The sequence below is a fragment of the Bombus vosnesenskii genome, unplaced genomic scaffold (assembly GCF_011952255.1).
Source record: "Bombus vosnesenskii isolate JDL3184/JDL3185 unplaced genomic scaffold, Bvos_JDL3184-5_v1.1 scf7180000016224, whole genome shotgun sequence".
Lineage (NCBI taxonomy): Eukaryota > Metazoa > Arthropoda > Insecta > Hymenoptera > Apidae > Bombus > Bombus vosnesenskii.
The window spans coordinates 1-22,162 of record NW_022884324.1 but is presented as its reverse complement, the minus strand read 5'-3'; the positions used below and the strand labels follow the sequence as shown (position 1 = coordinate 22,162).

Sequence of the window (22,162 nt, the reverse complement as noted above, 5' to 3'; positions counted from 1 at the left end):
TATAACGTAATATGTTATAACGTTATTCTGCGGAACGTCCTGCGTTATAATGTTACTCTATATAATGTAATACGTTATATCATTAAACTACATAACGTAATGCGTTATAACGTTATACTATATAACGTAATACGTTATTACGTTGTTCGCTATAACGTAATACGTTATAAAATTATACTATATAGCGTAATAAGTTATAACGTTATACTATATAACGTAATACGTTATTACGTTATTCTATCTAACGTAATACGTTATAAAGCTATACTATAAAACGTAATACGTTATAACGTTATACCATATAGCATTATACTATATAACGTAATACGTTATAACGTTATACCATATAACGTAATACGTTATAAAATTAAACTATATAACGTAACACGTTATAACGTTATACTACCTAACGTAATACGTTATAACGTTATACTATATAACTTAATACGTTATAATGTTATACTACCTAACGTAATACGTTATACTATATAGCGTAATACGTTATAATGTTATACTACCTAACGTAATACGTTATAACGTTATACTATATAACGTAATACGTTATAACGTTGTACTATATAATGTAATACATTATAACGTTATTCTATATAACGTAATACGTTCTAATGTTATACCATATAACGTAATACGTTATAATGATTTACTACTTAACGTAATACGTTATAAAATTATACTATATAACGTAACACGTTATAACGTTATACTACCTAACGTAATACGTTATAACGTTATACTATCTAATGTAAAACGTCATAAAGTTATACTATATAACTTAATATGTTATAAAATTATACTATATAACGTAACACGTTATAACGTTATACTACCTGACGTAATACGTTCTAACGTTATACTATGTAACTTAATACGTTATAATGTTATACTACCTAACGTAATACGTTATACTATATAGCGTAATACGTTATAATGTTATACTACCTAACGTAATACGTTATAACGTTATACCATATAACGATATACTATGTAACGTAATACGTCATAACGTTCTACCATATAACGTAATACGTTATAATGTTTTACTACCTAAGGTAATACGTTATAACGTTATACTATATAACGTAATACGTTATAACGTTATACTATATAACGTAATACTTTATTACGTTATACTATACAATGTAATACGTTATAACGTTATTCTATATAACGCCATACGTTATAACGTTACACTATATAATGTAATACGTTATTACGTTATACTATATGTAGTATCGTGGACGAAAGGCCTAAGAAATATCGGGCGAACTATGAACAATGTCGCGGTGAGCCGAGGCGTCGTCGGGCCCATCATTGTGTCATCGGTCTTTTCATGTGCATACTTTCGTGGAAAAGACCTACGTGACCCTGGCCACGAGCGCCTGCAGAACACGTGTGCGGTGGGCCTAGGAAAAAGACAACAGAATGCGGCAACGGCCAGAGCGTTAGTCGAAAAGCAGAGAGCGAGTCGAGAAGCAGAGTGCGAGCTGAGCGGAGACAGAGGTTGCGAATGGCGTTGCCGAGAGAGTGTGGATTGCGCTGTTTTCTGTGCGTTTGGCGTGAATAGTTCAGGTTGTACAACAATCGTCTTTTTCTGTCTGATTTACATCTCTATTGTCCACTCTTTGTAAACACATTATATCACGATATTATATATATAACGTTATACTACCTAACGTAATACGGTATAACGTTATTCTATAAAACGTAATATGTTATAACGTTATATCATATAACGTAATACGTTGTAACGTTATTCTGTGAAATGTCATACGTTATAACGTTACACTATATAACGTAATACGGTATAACGTCATACCATAAAACGTAATACGTTATTACGTTATTCTATCTAACGTAATATGTCATAAAGTTATACTATATAACGTAATACTTTATTACGTTATACTATATAACGCAATACGTTGTTATGTTATACTATATAACGTAATACGTTATAACATTATACTATAAAACGTAATACGTCATAAAGTTAAAGCATATAACGTTATTGTATATATCGTAATACGTTATAACGTTATACTATACAATGTAATACGTTAGAACGTTATTCCATAAAACGTAATACGTTGTAACTTTATACCATATATCGTAATACGTTATAACGTTATTCTGTGGAACTTCATACGTTATAACGTTACACTATATAATGTAATACGGTATAACCTTGTACTACATAACGTAATACGTTATAACGTTATACTATATAACGTAATACGTTATAATGTTATACTACCTAACGTAATACGTTATACTATATAACGTAATACGTTATAATGTTATACTACCTAACGTAATACGTTATAACGTTATACTGTGTAACGTAATGCGGTGTAACGTTATACTATATAACGTAATACGTTATAACGTTATAACGTTATACTATATAACTTAATACGTTATTACGATATTCTTTATAAGGTAATACGTTATAATGTTACACTGTATAACGTAATATGTTATAACGTTATTCTGCGGAACGTCCTGCGTTATAACGTTACTCTATATAATGTAATACGGTATAACATTATACTATAAAACGTAATACGTTATAACGTTATACCATATAGCGTTATACTATATAACGTAATACGTTATAACGTTATACTGTATAACGTAATACGTTATAACTTTATACTATAAAACGTAATACGTTATAACGTTATTCTATAAAACGTCATACGTTGTAACGTTATTCTGTCGAACGTCATACGTTATAACGTTACACTATATAACGTGATACGATATAACGTTATACTATACAACGTCATACGTTATAACGTTACACTATATATCGTAATACGTTATAACTTTATACTATAAAACGTAATACGTTATTACGTTATACTGTATAACGTAATACGTTATAACTTTATACTATAAAACGTAATACGTTATAACGTTATTCTATAAAACGTAATAGGTTATAATGTTAAACCATATAACGTAATACCTCATAACGTTATTCTGCGGAACGCCATGCGTTATAACGTTACTCCATATAATGTAATACGGTATAACGTTATACTATATAACGTAATACGTTATCACGTTATTCTATAAAACGCAATACGTTATAGCGTTATACCATATAACGTAATACGTTATAACGTTATTCTATGTAACGTCATCCGTTATAACGTTACACTATATAACGTAATACGGTATAACGTTATACCATATAACGTAATACGTTATAACGTTATACCATCTAACGTAATACGTTATAACGTTATAGTATATAACGTAATACGTTATTACGTTATTCGATATAACGTAATACGTCGTAACGTTATTCTGCGGAACGTCATGCGTTATAACGTTACTCTATATAAGGTAAATCGATATAACGTTATACTATATAACGTAATACGTTATTACGTTATTCTATCTAACGTAATACGTTATAAAATTATACTTGTCGGAGATAAGGTGACACCGGTGCCTTCCCTCTGAAACCTCGGGAAGATCCATAGAAACATTGTAATTAAAATCTACAGTTGTAACTAAACGATTTGCCGTCACTCTAACCAATTGTATTTGTTTAAGTCTTGTGACAATGAGCTTGGGCTCAATTCGACAATTAGTCGCCGAACGTGGCGGCGTTCAACGGGACGAACTCTCCATTTAACAAAGGCATTGAGTAATCCTATAGCACTCCAAAAGAAAGATTCGTAGCGGCACTTGGCAGTAAACATTCCAACGGTTTCTGTCCCGTAGCTTGCCACACGCAGGTCCTATTCGCCGGGCAGGATGTTTACCAGATGTAGACGCGTCTCCACAGTACGTGATCGACTAGCACGAGGACCGTCATAAGCACTAATATGTAGTTACCTAAAATCCTTCAACAGATACACAGTCTTTGTCCCAGTTACGGGAAGACAGGAGAGACCTATTTTTCCACGAACGACGTCTCCCACTAGCAACCCTCCCTCAAGGGCAGCTAGCATCCTTTTCTAACTACCGATATGGAGATTGGCCAATTAGCAGCAACGTCAATTTCCGTTACTTTCCGAACGTAGGATATCCCCGACGAATCCGATGATCTCGTGTCCTTAGACACGCCCCATCATAGTTTTCCTCTGAGGTATCACCGGGACGGAAAGTCATTCTCTCTTGCGGTCTCATCGACAAAAAGGATTTACTCCTTACGGTCAGCGAATATTGACACAGAATTCGACTTAGACATTTGCGAGTGCGTACGACTACCGTCCCGTTGTCCGCGGATTCTTTATTGAACCTAGGATCATTGTCATTAGTCTCTCGAGTATCTAATTACCACGGTTACTTGTCCGGTTCTATGGTAATCGCATTTGCACCAGTCAATGTCTTCTCTATTGCATAACGACAATGTGTAATCCAAATGAAGATTCGTGTCACGCCCCTAACTTTAATTCTAATGTAAACCCGAAATTTAATCGGGTTAAAATTAGAATTTAAGGCGCGTAACGATTGTTTGTTCGACCAATCGCGGGGAGACGTAGTCGCTAGGAGAGACGTCAACGGGAGTCGTAAATTCCCGTTACGATTATGACAATCGACACCACGACTTGATCGATCCCCTGATTTCCGTTGAGATGATAGGGGTGATTGAGTTTGTATAACACTATGATTCACAGAATTATTAATTATATATTTCCAACACTTAGATTACACTGATGAGCATAGATAGATAGATAATCACTTATCGCACGAAGATAAGATAGATATGTACGTTAGAGCAGGGCTCTTATAATTGGATTTAATGTATTAGTGGACGTAGCACTATAAGATATTTAGCAGAGGAAATGTATGCTCGACAATACCGAGACCGACTCTCGCGTTATGCTTAGACTGCCCCGATAGGCATTAGCGTTACTACTTAGTAGTTGACTTTTCCAACGATGTAGAAGAAGTGAAGTTGAGTGACGATGCTGTGTCGGAGGAAAGCTAGTGATGGGTGTGTCTAGCGCACGGGATCATCGGATTTGTTCATGACATTTTAGGTCAGGAGGTGAGGCCAGTATACATTGCCTCGGATTGGACAAACGAAGGTTGGAGGACTAAGAAGGGCCTTAACCGCCCTCGATAGAAAGTTGCTGGTAGGAAGCATCGTACGTGAGAAAAGCTAACTTTCCCGTGTCAAGCCGTAGTAAACAATAGTCTTTGGAAACTGATTTAGAAAAGACATTTGTTGGGTCTGAAGGACCTTAGCAGGCAAGTGACTCGGGTGTATGACGGGTTCTTAAGGCTATTGAGGGTACGCCGTACGGAAGAGCGGACATCTGGTGTCCGTCTGGCCCGCGGTGTGTGACCTGGGCCAGGCAGAGAGTCGCCCGGCGTAACAACGATTCTTCGATTGAATTAGCCATCGTTTTACACAACAGAGATTATATTTACGCGAATATACAAGATTTTACAAAATATTATGAATGTTGAGTTTAATGAATGATAAGATTAACAAACGATAAGTTTAACTAACGATTAGATTAAAGAATAATAAGTTTAACGAATAATAAGAGTAACGAATAATATGTTTTACGAATAATAAATTTAACGAATATTGAGATTAACAATTAATAGGTTTTACGAATAATGAATTTAATTAACACTATTAACAATGTTCCTGGGTTCAAACGAATCCACGGTCTACGGGATAACTCTTTTCTATGCGTAGAATGATTTTTAAACACAAAAATACGATTGCTGAGACACTCGGTAAATTGCTCGATGTATCACTTTCCAAGGCGATCACACGAATGAATATCTGATGAAAATCTTTTTCGCTATACGACTGCATTTGTTTGTTATATGCTCGCTGGAGACATCGAGAAGTTTCCAATCGTTGTTGCTAGGCAATTTCTGTCAAAAGTTTGTTGTATACTCTTTGGAAACATCGAGAAAGATCCAAACGCCGTTACTAGGCAGTTTCTGTTTGGAGATTGATTCCTAATACGTGTGTCCCATTATATCGACATCTTTAAAGTACAATTCTATGTGATTTCTAGGGAGAACAATACAACCGATCCACACCTTCGTCACGCAAAACGTTTATCCCGTGACCGTGGCTACGTTCGGCGACCAGTTGTCAATTACAGAATGGCGACCAGAACAATTACAAATGACAACAATTGCTTAATTACAGCTATGATAAAATCTAGGCTAAAGCATTAGAAGATTTTCCCAAAATTGCAAAGGGAAGGCTCTGGTTTTCCTTTCATCTCCGACATATATATATGACGGGTTTACATTACAATTAGGGTTAGGGGCGTGAAACGAATCTTCGTTTGGATTACACGTCGTCATTATGCAATAGAGAAGACATTGGCTAGTACAAATACGATTATCATAGAACCGGACAAGTAACCGTGGTAATTAGATACTCGAGAAACTAATGACAATCATCCTAGGTTCAATAACGAATCCGCGGTCGACGGGATGATAGATGAACGTACTCACAAAATCTAAGTCGGACGCGTAATATTCACCGGTCGTAAGGGGTTACGCTTTTTCATCGATGAGATCGCGAGCGGGAATGACTTTCCCGTCCCGATGATGCCACAGAGGAAAACTATAATGGGGTGTGTCTAAGGACACGAGATCATCGGATTCGTCGAGAAAAGCCTTCGTTCAGAAAGTAAGGGAAATTGGCGTTGCTGCTAATTGGTCAATCTCCATATCGGTGGTTAGAAAAAGATGTTAGCCGTCCTCGAGGGAAAGTTGCTAGTGGGAGACGCCGCTCGTTGAAAAATAGGTCTCCCCTATTTTCCCGTAGTTGGGGCAAAGACTGTTTGCCTGTTTGAAGGACTTTAGTTGACTAAATCTTAAGATTTATAACGGGCCCTCGAGCTAGCCGAACATGTACTGCGGAGACGGATCGACATCTGGCAATCATCTTACTCGAAGAATAGGGTCTGCATGTGGCGAGCTACGGGACAGAGACCGTTGGAATGTTTACTTCGAGTGTTACAACTATTTCCTTTTTAAGGAGAGCTATAGAATTATTCCATGCCTTTGTTAGACAAGGCGTTCATCCCGTGACCGCGGCTACGTTCAGCGACTGACTGTCGTCTCGAGCCCAAGCTCATTATCACAATTCTCGAACAATTACAATCGGATTGAATAACTACATTTGTTCAATTACAGCTATAGTAGACTCTAGGTTTCAATGTTGCGGGATTATACAAAATTCCAAAGGCTCCGGTGTTCTTTCATCTCCGACATATATATGGAATGTTGTAATATTTTCGGAAATCAGGCGATCGATTTGTGAAAACTCAACAATCGATTGTCTAAGTCTTCTCTTTCTCCTTCTGGCTCTTAACTTGCTTTTTTCTTTGTTCAATCTTCGCTTCTCCAAGTCCTGTTTTATTTTCTATCCCTAGTCCCCGTCCTCCTCTATTCATATCGTTCGACCGACTCCCAGTAAACACAGTGAAAGTCAAACCGTCGGTTGATATTCTAAATTCTATAGAATTTACATATATATAATGTTTATTGCCTAAGAAAAATATAAATTACATATGTGTATTCACAATAAACAACGAATTTCTATTTGAAAGTTTTTTTTTATTTATTTATTTGGATTTTACAATTTGTCCAGTAGGACATTTGGTAAAATGTTGTAGCTGTATACTAATATAACATGTGGGTGGCTACCCCCAGCGGGGTACCGCCATCGTGTTTGTTGGGTTATGTCCTCTGTGAGATCGGTTGGGTGTTTCCTTTTTAATCTTCTTTTTATGCTTGATGTGTCGACCGTTTCCGCTGCCAGCCGATTTAGGTGCGTTGCTATTCTTTCTCCGTACCTTCTTGCACTTTTGTTGATCTCCTCCTTGACCGTTGGTATTCCCAGGTCTTTCCGGATGTCCTCGTTTCTAACGTACCATGGCGCGTTTACTATTGTTCTGAGTATTTTAGAGTGCGATGCCTCTATTTTGATTATATGGCTCATTGCTGCTGTTCCCCATAGTGTTATTCCGTACGTCCAGATTGGTCTTATGACCATTTTATATATTTTTAGTTTGTTTTCTATGCTTAGTTTGGATTTTCGACTTGTTAGCCAGTACATTTGTCTCCTTGCCATCTGTATTTTGTCTATTGTTGCTGTAATATGCTGTTTCCATGTGAGTCGTGTATCTAAGTGGAGTCCTAGGTATTTGACTTGCCTTGTTTGTATTATGTGTGTGCCGTTTAGTACAATGTTTGGTGGTTTCTGTTTTCGCAGTGTAAATGTAATATGTTTGCATTTATCGGGGTTTGCTTTGATTTGCTTCGCTTGAAGCCACTTTTCTATTTTTGTGATATGTTCTTGTAGTAATGTAACTGCTGTTGCAGGGTTAGTGTGCCTGACTAGTACAGCTGTGTGATCCGCGAATGTCAGTATTTTGCTATTGTTAGTTGTTGGTATGTTGGCCGTGTATAATGTGTATAAAATTGGTCCTAGGACGCTTCCTTGCGGAACTCCTGCCTTGATTTCTTTAGCTTCCGAGTGTGTCTTTTTGATTTTTACTATGAAGCTTCTGTTGCTTAGGTATGATTTGATTAGTTGGTATATCTGCCCCGAGAACTGTTTCCTGATTGATTGTAGTAGGCTAGTGTGGTTTATTTTATCGAATGCTTTTTCGATGTCCATAAAGAGTGCCGTGCAGTATTGTTCTGTTTCCAGCGCCTGTAGGATTTCATTGACGAGTCTTTGCGTTTGTTTTATTGTGGGGTGTTTGTTTCTGAATCCGAATTGGTGATCCGGTATTAGATGGTTCTTCTCTATTATTGGTTTTATCCGGTCGTAGATTATTTTCTCTACTATCTTAGAGAACACCGGAAGTAGTGAGATTGGTCTGTAGGACTTGGTTTCGTGTGGGTCCTTGCCTGGTTTGGGTATCATTATGATTTTTGCCAGTTTCCAAGCTTTTGGAAAGTATTGTATTCTTAGTATTGCGTTTACTATTATTGTGGTTTGTCTTATCGCTTTTGGCGGAAGTTTTTTCAAGATTTGGCTGTTAATTAGATCGATTCCTGGTGCTTTATTGTTTTTTGTTTCCTCAATTATGTTTCTGATTTCTTGTGCGGTTGCTTTGGGTATGGTGATTGTCAGTTGGTGTACTAGTAGTTAGCGCATCCTCGTCCGTATGACTATTGTGGTTGCTATTGTTGATGTTGTGTGGGGTGAATGTGTTGCCTAGGTGGTTGGAAAATTCTTCAGCTTGCTCTTCGTTGCTTCTTGCCCATGTGTTGTCTGCTCTTCTGATTGTTGGTACCATTTTTGTTGTCTTCTTTATTTTTTTGTGACTTTCCATAGGGAGTAATTGTTGTTTTCGTGAGCAGATAGTGACTCGATGAACTTTGTGAACTCGTTGTTGTTGTGCTCTTTTATTTTGTTGTTTATTTATTTTGTGAGTTTGTTTAGGTGTTTTTTTGTTTTCTTTTGTTCTGTGTTTTTGCCATTTTGCTTTCGCTTTTCTTTTTTGTCTAATTTTTTCGAGGATGTCTATTGGAACTGTTTTTGTTTGTCTGTTGGTTGTTTCAGGTACAGTGGTTGCCCTTGCTGCTTCTTGGATAGTTTCTGTGAGTGTTGTTACTGCTTGATCGATGTGTTCAGGTGTTTTCAGTGGGATGTTGCAGCTGATTTTGCTCTCTATTATTTCTTTGAATATTTGCCATTTGGTGGTTTTATTGCATAGCTTCTCTGTGCTGCTGTAAAGTATTGGTTTGTTTCTGTATGAAATTATTATGGGCGTATGTTCGGAGCTAAGCTCGAGGCTGGATGCTATGTTTAGTTTATTTGCGTTTAGTCCCTTTGTAACTGCAAAGTCTAGCAGGTCAGGTATTTTGCTCAGGTCTGTCGGCCAGTATGTCGGTCTTCCTGTGGATAATATATTGAGGTTATTATTTCTGATGTATTTTTCCAGGGTTCTGCCTCGAGGTGTGGTGATTCTTGATCCCCATAGCGTGTGCTTTGAGTTATAGTCTCCCGCTGCAATATACTTGTCACCTAAGTGTCGGAAGTAGTCTTCCCACATTTGCGTTATGATTTTGTGTCGCGGCGGTACGTATACTGCTGACAACTGCAGATGGTTGCTGTTAGTCTGTACGGTAACGGTGGTTGCTTGTATATGTTCCTTACTGACCTGGCTGTGTAGGTGATGTTTAATGTCGTTTTTTATTACTACTGCCGTCCCTCCGTGTACTTTCCCTGAGGGATGCTTGGTGTCGTATATGGTGTAGTGCGGTATCTTTATGTAGCTTTTTATTGTGAGGTGTGTTTCTGAGACGAGTAGTATATCGGTGTTACTGCTGGACAGGAATGTTTTAGTTTCTAGGGCCCTTTGTTGTAGGCCGTTAGAGTTCCAGGCTGCTATTTTAAGGCTTCTTGATATAGGACACGGGTTTCCGCCGTTTGGCTATAGGCGTAGCCGTTCGTAGTTTTCTCTTCCCCACTTGCCGCACTTCTCCGGAGCACTGTTGCACACGCCCGTTTAGCTCGGCTGCTCGGGCAGAACTGTTTGAAGGTGGTTCTGGTAAAAGTGCCGTTACGCGACGGTACGACGTAGCCATACCATATTTTGTGTTGGGTTTACATTTTTAACATTACAGTTTGTAATTTAATTTAAGCCGTTTAAAAACCGTACTTTTACACGATATTGTCTTTTCTTTCTTTTTCCGTCCTGAAAATTTGGTCGCAAAACAGGACAGATCATAACAGAAACATAACAAAGAAAAAACATAAAAGTACTCCTGTACAATGAGTTTTGGAAAACATTGATCGATGAACCGTTAATCTTATAAAGTGGAAAATCATCCAGCAGAGTTTTCTTGTGACAGTTTCTTTTTTAAATTTTCGTCTCGTTCGCCATTATCGCAATCGAATAAATTTTGCTCATTAGATAAATATTGGAATTCACTAGCAGAAAAAGGGCAATTTCCTGGAAATACGTGTATTTTCATCTTTTTTTGCTTAATTCAGTTAAGCAGTGTACAATTATTTTTTACATAACAAACGATAATGCTTAGACTTGTCACGATTTCGAAATGATTCTCATTGTTTGTGCTTATGCTCGGAATAATTGTGCTTAGTAATTTCGTGGTCAATACCGTAATCTACTATATATGCATGAAAGTAGCGAGTTAATTGATTTATTAATTAAAATTTTTAAGAATAAATTATTTTTGGAGCTACGTAAGTCCTTTTCAGAGAAAGTAGGATTTACGCTAATTGGCCTCTGAATCTTCCATAGACATATGTAATAGAAATAAATAAAATTTTTACTAAATAAATAATATACAATTTTCGGGCGATATCTTCTTCCCGCGTTCTAATTATATTTTCAATTATTTTGATTTTTCTAAGTGCACTCTTACGCATCCTTGTATATGCAACCCTTCCCTTATTCCCATTCCTGTTAATATTAGTTGTTTTTTAAAGCTTTTGTTTCATTCATTTTATTAGCTATCATTTTGTATCAAATTCAAGAATTTTCGTTGGCAGAAATTTAAGGTAAATGCATTTTATGATATTTAAGAAAACTTATTCTTGTTATTATTATTATTATTAACAGGTTCCATTTATTCGTTATCTTTCCTAATCATTATTTACTGTTACGATCCGGTTTTGATCTTCGGTATTCGTAACCGTTACTTATTATTCTCGATTTCGGGCCCTAGCTTTCTCAAATTGACGCTTGAATCAAAACTGTAGTTGCTGCCACCAGAAATAGTCGTTAAACTATTTCAATTAGTTCGACTCTCGTTCGTTATTTTCGAACCAAGGCTAACGACTGAATGGAATAGATTGAAAACTTGTCGCGCCTTTCTAAAGTGCAACACTATTTTTAATTTTCAAACTGTCATATTCTTGATATTCTAATTCGTTGATATGACTGTAGGAGTAGCATTAACTATTGTATTAATACGACTGGTAAATAAACTCCACGTTCCAGCTTAGCTGCTGTGGGTAGGAGAGTACTAGCGTGGGAAGGATCAAAGTTTTCTAGGAATAAATAAATAATTTCAATGTCTCGTAACTGGTAATTTATTCGATTTTATTTACTTATATATTTATTATCAAAATTCTGGTCTTAACTCTCTATGTAGTTTATAAAACGAGAATAATTATCGCTTTCCTAAACTATTGGCAATGCAGCCCTAGATCGCGTTCGGGTATAGGTGAGTTCGATGGATAAAACTAATTTCTGTTTGTTCTGTGGTTTCCTAATTTTAAGGTATTCCTAATTTTTTCTAATTTTTTCTTCTTCTCTTCTAATTTCGGGAAACGTTTAGTCAACGTTTTGCACGTTTCCTGCTGGTATAGCCTCTACCTCTACGATTCCTTCTTGCTGTTGGCATTTCTTTTATGTGTATTGTCGATCGCACTTCAGAAATATTGTTGTAGATGACTTTTGTAGACAATGTTTGATCGTGAAATGTATTAGACGAGATTGCACGTTGTTGAAATTGTCGAATATATTTAAAATAATTGAATAAATATGTATGCAAACCATAATCGCTAAGACGCCCGTACAGTGTATAAGTCGCAAAGTAAGATCGCTAATAAATATTCGATAGATAACTGGTTGATAACTCTAGATAATTAAATTCTTTTCGGTTGCGTCCGTTTATTTATGCTGATCGGGAGAGAACCGGAAAATCGAAGTCTTCTACGTTTGACGGTTGCACGAAGCGGCGACATTGTTTTGCCCGGATATTATTTGTTCTTACATTACTTGGAACCTAACGGTCTTGATACTCCGAGGCAAAACAACAACATCATTTAAATTGTGTTCTGACTCATGTGCCGCTACATCACCCCCTACCAGTGATAACGTTTTTATTAAGTTAAACTTTTGAAATATTTACAGAGTTTCTATTTGTCATCGTTATTTTCTTTTTTTTTTTTAATTATCGATACACTCGATCCGACAATTTACGACGTCTAACCGAAACCTGCCGGGAACTGATCGATAAAGCGGACCCTACGTCCGGACCGCGCAACATACCTATTCCTGGAGTTTTCTTCCGCGATTCGATCGCTGCTTGCGCTGTTTTCGTCGTTCGCGTTCGCCTGATCTACCGGAATTAGTATGTCAAGAGATACGGCGATTTTTCCTTATACTACAAACGCCGGTTTTAGACGGTCTGTGGAAACCGTTACGTCGCGATTATTAATTTCGGCGGTGTAATTTTTTCGCCTCTTTTTATGACTTCAAACGTTCCGTCATACGGCGGCTGGAAAGGGCCCCCTATCGCGTCATGACATAAGAAAACATACGGTTTCTAATTCTAAGAAAACGAAAATTTTCTTTTCGCCATGATGCGTGACCGGATGCGGCCTGACCTTCCCCATCCCTTCTTTAAGCCGGTTCGCGTACTCCGAGTTGGCCTGCTGCTCGGTTGCTATGAAAAATTTCGCCGGCAATCGTATGCCGGTGCCGTAAATCATTTCGGCTGCCGTTGTGTTTAAGTCCTCCTTTATCGCGGTTCGAATGCTTAATAATATAATGGGTAAAATGTCGATCCAGTTGCTCGTGTCGAGACACTTTATCGCCGCTTTTAATTGTCTGTGTAGGCGCTCTACCATCCGAGCTATCCAAGTGGAAAGGACGGCCGAAGCAACGGTTGGCGCTTCCATATCGACGATGGGAGTGGCTTCGGGCCAACGCGAGAAACGATCGATACACTTTGGATAATATCCATAACCTTGTGAATATGGCATGACGATAATGTCTAGTGTATGTGTTGGAACCGGCCTTCTAACGTTTTGAACGTTCCGACATGCTAGGATACGTGCCTGGTGACTTTGCAGCGTTAACATGGTATACACTGTCGCGCCCAAGTTCGACAACCTTTATTAATGGACGGCCAGACGAAACGTGTTGTCACCAATTTTTGCGTAGCGCGTATTCCCGGATGGGAAAGTCTATGTAACGACTGAAATACGGCGCGACGTAACGGTCCCGGTACGTACGGTCGCGAGGTTTCGTTCGTGAGATCGCAATAAATTCCGACATCCTGATCGGGAAATGATCTGATGGACGGATTTCCCGATCGCTTCTATTCGTGGTAGAGTATCGGTTACGTTATTGTCTACCCCTTTAATGTGTCGGATATCGGTCGTAAATTGTCCTACGTAGTCTAAGTGTCCAAACTGTCTCGGCGAACACTTGTCGGGATTTTGATCAAACGCGTATACGTTTATATACGCGTATACGTACGCGTAGGGGTTTGTGATCAGTATAAATCGCGAAATCTCTCCCTTCGACAGCGTGCCTGAATCGTTTCACCGCGGTGTACATCGCGAGTAATTCTCGATCGTATGCGTTCTACTTTCGTTGCGCGGGGGATAGCGATTTCGTCATGAAACCTAGGGGCTGCCAAGTATCGTTGACGCGCTGTTGAAGTACCGCTCCTATGGCGTAATCGGAAGCGTCGACCTTCTCCTTGCTGGTAAAGGGATCGATATTCCTGGTCTGTAAGGTTGCTCTGTTGACGAGAGCAGCCACCTCCGTATTGTCACTCAGAGCGGCTCTTAACTTGACCGCCACCTCGTTCACCGCCACCGACCTGTCGAATTCAATGAATATATGGCCGGCTCTCGTTTTACGCACCCCCATAGCTCCTTCCAAGGTGCTCCTAGCCGCCATTATTTTCCTATAAACTTGAAGCCATTCACAGTCTTCTTCAACTTTATCTAGAATGGCTTCCTTCCATCTCCTATTCCTTGGTACGCCTCTCTCTTCGATAACAACCTGCCGGTTGTTACCCGGACGCACCATAGGGATAGCTTGCTCTAAGGGAGCCCTCCTCTCCCTTTTCCTTCTTTCTATCCTCATCCAACCTTCAGAATCCTCACTATAATCCTGTTCACTCCTTACCTTCCTGATTTTCCTCCCACACGCCTCGGCGTATGTGGCCTCTCCTCTTCGGGGCCTCTTAAGTTCCACTACTCTCATTGTTTCAGCCGGCGATACCACTTTCCTTTTAGGCTATCCGCCTTTAGTCATCATCGCTTCTTTCTGTCTGTCTACCCTTCTTTCGATCTCGATAGGCTCTCTTCTTCTCTTTCTCCTTCTAGCCTTCTGCTCTCCACATTGTTCCAAGGAAGACAGGATGCCTTTAATCAAATTTCCTATCTCCCTAATCCCCTCATCCTTATCTTTATCCAACTGAAATTTTTTGACTGAAACATTTAACATCTGCGCTGCACCCGCCAAGGCTTGTATGAACCCTTTCAGCTCAGTCCTGGAGATCATATCGACCCGACTTTATTCCTTCATAATAGGAACTTACACCGAGCCGACCGTACATACTCTTAAACGATGCCGCATCGACGAGGCGAACCACCACATATGTTCGTCGCGACCCGCTAGCGCATGCGTCCTAACGTTACCCATCACGTAAATGGCGTCAGTTCTACACACGTGCGCGTCTTAATAGTAAATTTATTACGCGTATTACCGCTTCACAAAATAACGTCATCGCGAGTGTTATAATAACTCCGCTATAATTAAAGAAACGAATCTTACTCGCATGGCCGCTCGAACCTGCAATATCTACGGCGGATAGTGAAGCGTTCCCGGAAAGTGCACGTGCGTGTTAGTATTTAGTGAATATTAATTAATTCATTATTTCTACAAAGCTCATTATCGCTTATGCATTTCCCGCAACGCGCGAATATCTTACATTACACGTTCCTCAGTGTGCTGTTTGTTCATAATGACAAGGTGAAATACGACAACAAAGTCGAACGCTACCGCTGATATCGCTATATACGCTAATATCGTCGCGTCAGTTATGGCGCGTTTTGACTGGCGGAATCTCTTTTCATATTTAGCCATCAGATATATCGCGATGAAATAAGGGAATACAGAGGTTAGGACAATTATCTAGTTTACTATTCGACGGAATTTTACTGCAAGTAATTTTTAAGTTATTTGTTTCTTGTTACTTATTGTTGTTTATTTGTTTCGCTTTTCGTTAATATTCCAAATTCTCTTTTCTCATCGCCTTTTTAGCACTAACAATAAGCGTTGAGAGTAATCTTGATATGAACAGGATGATCAGAATTTTTACACGAAACGCAACAAGGTTGATTTGTGTTATCCTTACTTTCTTCGATACAGAAATCTGGATCAATACTTGCATCTGGATCGTAATTCATCGTTGAATTTAACGTTGCGACAGTCCGTTGCAATTAGAAGCAACATGACCTAAACGTTAGCAGGTCTTACATTGCATTTCGTTTGTCACATCTAATTTTTGGTGAAAAGTGAAGGCAAAATACTGAAAATCAACCGAAGATCAGAAATTGAAGAAAATATCAGGCTGGCTTTTGACACTAATCTCACCAGGCCCGGTCAAATAACTGGTTTTAAAAGTTGAGAAATCAATTAATCGGAGAATATAAAAATTCACGTAAAGCTAAATGAACAAAAGATATAACGATAAATGTACAATTTTAAATTAGATATTTAAACCAGTCATTTGACTAGGGGTGGTGAGGTTAGTGTTAATTAAATAGTTTAGTAGTCGTTGAGCGACATTTTGAATATTCATTCGTATAATAATTAGCAAAATAACTTTTCTTCGTTGATTCCTCCACCATAATTAATTTCCATTATTTATATCCTTCATTACACATTTCTTAATTCCCCGTTCATTCAGGATATTTCTAAGAATAAAAATCATTAGATCGGTCAAAACTTCAGGTACTACGTCGTGATAATAAAAATGATATAGAGAAAATATCTATGGACTTCAAATTTTCAACCGTGAAAAAATTATTCTCTTACTACATTTTGGACTTAAAAATAAATATCGTTCCACTTTTATTATTTTTATATTAGTATTAAAAGCGAATACGCACTCAAAAAGCGCTTAAGACTTCATCTGCATACTGTGTCATTGCGGAACAGTAATTTTAAGTAATTTTTCACTTTCTCCATGCTGTTGTTTCAATCTTGCTTTGTTTAACGAAATTAAGATTATAAAGTAAGGTAACTAAAGTAATACGTTAGACAAATGTGTCTGTGATGTTGCCAGTAGGGCTACGAATTATTGTACGATATTTGTAAATATCGACGTAGAGAAAGAATTGTGCTGCGCAATTCGAAAGATTCCTGCTGCGTAATTCGAAAGAAAGTGCTTCGTAGAATAGGAATGTTTTTGTTGATGTATACATTTCTTTGTCTAGATCGTTAACTGCGTAGCTGCTTGTGCCACCGGCTCTTGTGTCCCCACTTCCCTCGCCACTTTGGTAGTTGCTATGCGAAACTAACGTACAAGGAGTCATTTAGTCGTCTCATTTCGTACCGATAACGTCGATAGCGTTGCGTCAGGTTTGTAACGTATTATAACCTATTGGTGGCGTCGGTCTTTTATTACTCTAATAATTTAATCCAATTAAATAATCACGCGCGAAAATAATAAAATTTTATGACATAATTTTGTACGCGACGTTAGAGTTCTTGTTCGCCGATTATAATTTTAACGCTCACGGTAATGTGATCCTATTTCATATTCTTTTGAATATTCTTTTTCGGTATTAGAGTCAGTGCATCTCTCAAGAGGACAAAGCTTCTGCAGGAGCTCAAGAATGTAAGTAGTTTTAAATATTGTATTTCAGTTTGTTCTCTTATACAATAAATTTATTATACAATAAAAATGATTGATAATTTAGAAAACTGTAAATGCCCTCTTTAATTGAAATAAAGTCTTAAAATCTTAACATTAAAGTACAATAAAACTGGCTGATACGCATCAAAAATCACTGAATATGTTGTTCTCAAACTTTTATATTAGAGTTCCAATTTACATATTTATTAGAGTTTAGTCTTTATTGTTGCTAAAGTTTCACGTTTGTTATTATGTGTTACCGATTTTAATATCTTATGTTTTGTTATAGACATATCACTACTTCAACTTCGTCATCTTCTTCAGGAGTGTTCTAACAGTGGCACAAAAGCCAAGTATGTAAGTATTTTACATACTTACTTTCAGTTATGTCTATTCTGTATATTTTTCTTTGATCACTATCAATGCAGAAATACAATTTGACTGAAAATTTAGGAGGATAGCATTTTCTGAGGTTATTTTTTCGTTAAAATAAAATAAGAGTTAAAGTCTTAATACCGAGTTATAAAACAAATGACTAACATACTACAGATTATTTTAGATTTTACACATTCATATTAGAGTCTCAGTTTTTATACTTATCAAATTTTATTAGAATTTCAATCTTTATTATTGCTAAAGTTACTAAAGTTAATAAACCTTCATTTTTCATTATCTCCAACTTTTCAAATAGTCAGCGATCACTCATCCTGTTTTGTTTCGTAACAGATTTTTCGCAGTCTGCATTTCTATTATTAGCCTTTCAACGGTTCCTGTCTGATGTTAGTCTCCCGGATGAAATTCGCTGGGATAGCGCAGCATCCACGGTAACGTTCTCTGTTTGTCTGCTTCGAACGGTGAGTCGCATGCATTTCTGTTCTTCTGGTCACTCAATTATGCCGTAGGATAAAAGACCCGAATCGGCACGGGTGACTGGTTGTATTACGTAGAATTCTTTGCGAGCATAGTGAACGCGGGTATCTTTTATACCCGTGAGTAGTAACGCTCTTTATTTCAAATTTATTAGTTTAAGATAGGTCTTCTTGCACAGCGCGATGATAATAATTAGTTTTTTAATAATTAAGTTAAACATATACACTTGAGAATATATTCGCGTTATTTATAAATATGCATGTTAATATTCCGTATGAATATTTGCAAATGGCAAATATCTACACCAATATACTTGATCTTTAGCAATGAATTAATCGTGACAATATTAACCCCTTAACCTACAACTACGGGCATAGCCCGTAGTGCGATGATCGAACCAAACGTAAATATTACGGGCATAGCCCGTAGTACGATGATCGGAACAAACGTAAATATTACGGGCATTCTCAGACATAAATCGTAGGTTAAGGGAATAAGTCGCGTTCGTTTATTTTACTTCTCCTAGAATTTAAAATATCAGTTAATTAAAGCAATAATTTTGAACACTGCTTCTGCATTTTCGATTATGTGCTTTGATAAAGAGATTATCTGAGATTATTTCTTTCTTAGTAATATATTTAGAGTCAGTTATTCCATTTGATCGAGTCTCAGTCTTTTCGCTACCTTCTCTGCAATATTAAAATTTTGTTCTGGTTTATTAAATTAATACAGTAGTGTTACTTAGTTACTATTAAATTAATAAAGTAGAGTTAATCAGAATCAAAGTAGTAAAATACAAAATGAAAGAGCGTTAGTCCGTTAAATAAAAATTACACAAACTAATCATCTTCTCAGATCAGGATTTTCAAGTTTAATCAGTGGAGGTGGACCTGTGGTCGGGTAGACGCGTTTTCGAGTAACCAATCTATTTCAGAGAATTTCATTCGAATAATCGTCGGTAGAACTGGCGCGAATGAAACATGTCATCGTCTCTGCCTTTGCCCGTCGATTTTTCGAATTTCGTGATCGTGATCGCGAGTGGTTTTCGAAACGAACGTTAATATTGCTCGAGCATGCACGTGCGAACAGACAGCGATCGCTATATGATCGTTGTTCATCCATGAGTACTTTGATCAGCTTCCGCGATTTATCTTTTTATTTCACCTTTGTACTTTATTTTTTGGTTTGCTATTTAGAAAGTCTCGAGCTTAGATGTAAGTTTCAGCGGGCATTGCGCCCGAAGGAGGAAGAGGCTATGAGCCGAAGAGACCCGGCAAACTGCCATAGAAGAGGACAACTATCAATGACTCCTCAACCTCTGGATCATCCAGGGCATGGGAAGTCATGCTTGTTACTACTTTGTCACTATGCTCGCTTTTAGTATTTGTAGTAGTAGTAGTAGTAGTAGTAGTTCTTTTTTTGGCCGATGAAAGGGAAGGACGTAACGGGCTAGAGCACAAACTAACCAGACGAGAATGGGTGGAGACAGCTCGGGGAAACGCCAGTTACTTGAGCGATCACCCCAGTTCAAGTACATAATAGTTATATCAACAGTGAAACTATGTCGTTACCGTAATTTTAAAAAGTTATTCTGTTTTAAGGCGTGACGGAATATTAATTAGAGTAACCATACGTAATTACTTTCATTGCTGTAACATTATAATGTAATGGGGAAACCCGATATTTGGAAAAAGAGCGTCCAATATCACTTTTTTAAAGCATTGTCCGCTTTTAATGGAAATACAATAATCGTTCTTTTCGGTGTCATTTTATTCTATATTAAAAATGAAGTTTGCGTAGCATCGGTTTTATAGCATACTCGTAAATATCGCGATTCTATAAACGAAAAGAAATTCTAACTAACTTTGAATATCTCAAAATGATATTGCAGATAACTATTCTATTGTTGAAAGAGATCATTCTGAATGGCAAGATCGTGGCTTGAAAGTTAACATCTTGTCTCTGAACGTGCGTGTCATAAAACGACCTACGAAAATTCTCACAATTTTTGTTCCTCCCGGCGAAACAGTATTGACGTAAAAGAAATTTATCGTGGTTTACGTTTCACTTTAAACGTTAGGATAACAGTGCAAGGATAATAATATAGTAATCTAAAAACAGAAAGCTGATACCTGGTCGAAATAAAATTGTTTCTCAAAAATAGGATCTACTTATGACACGATGTATTTTGCATGAATTGGGACATAAGGGTCAATAACTGGGTCATTACATAATTTTAATGAGAAAAAGCGTCAGGTTTCAAAGCGAGCGTCTTTATGACTTTCGGTCTATAAAACTAAGCAAATCGCGAGAAGTCGCAGCTGCTTTCAGATTCTATAATTGCAGAAATGTATATTATATTGCATGTAGAAAGAAAAGATTCTTTTTAACATATTCCAAAAAAAGTTACGTACCAGCATTCAAAGTATCACAAATTGCACCTGTTATCTAAATAATTAGTCGATTATTTTAATGTGACATTTTCAGTATTTCAAACAACTTGGAACATGACCATTTTGGCGGAAGAGAAGAATGATTATTAAAATTTAAATAAGATCAAATGGAGGAACACTTATCATTCGTACGCATTACAATGTACAATTTACAAAATAATTTTCTTTCTCATTTCTGTCCTAATTTTCTAAACGACGTCTAGGATTTCGTGTATTTAAGCATTCAGTGTTTCTTAATTTTTTACATATGACACATACAGCATGAAGGGTGGGCGCAATCTGGATAGGGTTCAGCATACAGTGCTTGTGACGTTACTAGATTCTGCTGAGTCTTTTCATACACATGCAGCATATCTACATACTTACTCAGAAAATGAAAATTCCACTTTCATAGTAAAATGTTTTAGCAATGTCGATCGTTATTTACAGTTTTTACTATGTCTCCTGCCAACACGCGCTACAAGTAATCCAAGGTGATAAAAATATACGGACTTCGGCGACCGGCCGATTCCGACGTTCCATCGATATAAACAGAAACCTATTTCTTCTACTTCGGACACTTATTACGACGTAAAATTTGTTGCCTACATTTTTATTTACCCTCGAACTACCTTGTATTGGGTGTCGTTGAAATCGTCCCAACACGCTCTGATATACTAGACATAAAAAAAAGTAGGGCAAATAATTAGCAAAAATGCAGACGACCTTAAAATCTTTGAAATCTTTTCACCCACGAAAGATTGTTACTACCACATTATGGCATCCTCCGCGCTGTATATCTTTTGTACAGTATATACAGGGTGGTTGGTAACTTGGTGGTACAAGCGGAAGGGGGTAATTCTACGCGAAAAAGAAGTCGAAAATACAGAATAATCGTAATTGTATCGTTGGCGTCTGTTAGTCCAAATATCCGGTACATTCTATTAAAGTTATTTATTTAGAACAAATTGTGCATATATGACGATAGTGTCGTTTGCAAACAAACTTTTTCGAACTGTTATTTTCTCTTTTATTTACATATGTAACATCTAGTGTATACATCGTGTAATATAATTTTGTATCAACGCGTTCCTAAATTTTGGAATGTAGACCATAAGCATCCACTGCCGATATGCCCAGCATGTTTCAGAAACCTTATTGGTTAATTATTATAATTTCGAACAAGAACAAAGCTGTCATAGCGTAATTTTATAGTTATTTATCTTTCTATT

The 22,162-nt window shown here is 37.3% G+C and overlaps 1 long non-coding RNA gene across 1 annotated transcript; it reads left to right on the top strand.

Annotated features, from left to right (window-relative positions):
* The first annotated feature begins 17,482 nt into the window (after positions 1 to 17,482).
* On the top strand, positions 17,483 to 18,373 carry LOC117241605. The gene is made up of 3 exons (XR_004495082.1): positions 17,483 to 17,610; positions 17,918 to 17,985; positions 18,355 to 18,373. It is a non-coding gene; the product is annotated as an uncharacterized LOC117241605 (long non-coding RNA).
* Positions 18,374 to 22,162: the final 3,789 nt, after the last annotated feature.